Here is a 2,186-nt window from a genome sequence, read left to right as displayed (position 1 = left end):
TGTGTGTGTGTGTGTGTGCGCGTGTGTGTGTGCTCGCGTTTGTGCGTGCGTGCGTTTGTGTGTGCACGCGCGTCTGAATGTACGTGCGTGCAGGCAAGCGTGTAGTTGTAAAGTGTTCACGAAAATGCCACGGCATCATAACCGCACGCATAAACGTTTAAACGGGTGTAATAAAGGTCTATTACAGCATACATGCCGCTAGAACAACATGCTACACGAGTACGTGGGCATCCATATTGCAGGCTAAAAATTAAAATATCCAATTACGGCTGAAACGAATACAGCAATACCGGACGTCGCGTATTGCAAGTACGTAATGCATGCCAAAAAAGCATAGGTAATGTAAAATTCTATAACGTGATTGAGATTTTCCTATCGACTTCCATTATATAATTGGAAATGCATTCCGTCAGTCAGTTTTTCCAGCAAAAATAGGAGCACACGCACACGCACGCACGCACGCGCGCACACACGCACACGCACGCACGCACGCACGCACGCACGCACACGCACGCACGCACGCGCGCACACACGCACACGCTCGCACTCAATAAAGGACACAACGCTATAAATGATTGCCACATGTGTACACTATGTGTGATTGCCTACCGTATACCTACAAACTGTGCAAATACAATAATTGAAAATGTGATACGACTACATGTATGCTCCCTAGTACATTCAGCTAACATCCCATAAAAACATATCACGTCCTGATATTATTCTCCTGCGCACAACTACCAGATTACATGTCCATGTAACATATATATACAGGTCACCTGAAAGAGTGTGTTTACAATCCAGGGAGTAATAACACGCAGTATAACACGCAGTATAACACGCAGTCATAAATGGCATCAATTGTATTTCTGTTTTATATAATGTGCTAATCAATAAGTAAAAAATGGTATGAAAAAAACACACCCCTTCCTATATATACTGTTGTTCTGCGACTGTCACTGCTAATATAAATTCTGATACGACTGTTGAATTATTGCACAATATCTTCAGCGCATGAGACACACTCAGCTATGGCTGCAAGCCAACTACGAACGGAACACCAAAAATAAATATGACGATGCTATCAAACCTACATCAACAGAATTTCCCAGGGTGATGCTAAACTCGTGCAAAGTGAAAATTGAACAAGTGCAGCAGAGATACGGGCCAAATAATCTCCTGATGCAACAACAGCAGTACCAGCAGCACCACTGCAACCCCCTACCCATGACGTACTCCAAGAAACGAGTGGATGTGAATAATAGTGCGCGACACAGCACGCAGTAAAACGTGACATGCGGGGTCGACGTCACTACTCCAAACAGTTCTACGAATTCGCAGTGCCAGAGGCTATCTGCAAGACTCCGGCGAAAAGCGACTCAAGCGAAACGGGACAACAAAATCGGAATGTTTACACCCACAAGCAAACCTCGGTTGAGAGAAGAATCGACACGACGGATGGAGCTCTAACCTTGCTCCAAACGTTTGCACTTATGCCACTATTGAAAGATTTCTTGTTGTTAACCCACCCCAGAAATTACAGTAGTGTTTGGGTAGATCGTAAAAAATAATTCCCGGACACACTTTTTCCCAGTTACAATCATTTCCATGCTAGGTTAGTACAATTCTGGAAAACAAGAAATCTGATATGGATGGTAGTGCAGACATCCTTATGGTCACACATGATGGCATACTTCACCTTGGGCAACGTTTCAATTTTAAAAGGACTGTGAAAGACAGATACTAATTGCGGTACACTTACATCCAGGGTTTCTCAGAAAACACATTCATAGCATTGTGGAAAATTGCACACCCAAACCAGACAAACAACCTTAATGTCAGTGTTCCCGGATGTCCAGGGGGACTCAAGAGAAAAGTCAACCTAAGCATGGATATATTTACCAGACTAGCCTGCTATTGTGCACATGCTGCTTGTTCACACACTCACTGCAGTGTGAATGTGTGTTCATGTAGAATTTACAGCCTTTGCATGTGTGACACTTGTTCCCTTTACTAATATTGACCGTATAGCTTGCTTTGGCCAGGCAGTTATTTTGGTCAGGTTAGCTTGGTTATATGGTTGTCTACTAAGAAGATTTACTAGATAATGAGAGAAAGAGAAAGTCGCTAGCAGATAGAAGATAGAAGAGAGTGAGGGAGCGAGAGAGAGAGAGAGAGAGAGAGAG

At 43.5% G+C, this 2,186-nt stretch overlaps 1 protein-coding gene across 2 annotated transcripts in view; it reads right to left on the bottom strand.

Moving 5' to 3' along the window:
- Positions 1-2,186, bottom strand: part of LOC106808543 (SH3 domain-binding protein 5-like) — a 15,057-nt gene that overhangs the window by 11,263 nt on the left and 1,608 nt on the right. The gene's annotated exons all lie outside the window — the stretch shown is intronic.

Source organism: Priapulus caudatus, unplaced genomic scaffold, assembly GCF_000485595.1.
Source record: "Priapulus caudatus unplaced genomic scaffold, Priapulus_caudatus-5.0.1 Scaffold284, whole genome shotgun sequence".
NCBI lineage: Eukaryota > Metazoa > Priapulida > Priapulimorpha > Priapulimorphida > Priapulidae > Priapulus > Priapulus caudatus.
Note: the sequence above shows the minus strand (reverse complement) of the source record. Positions and strands in the feature narration are given on the sequence as shown.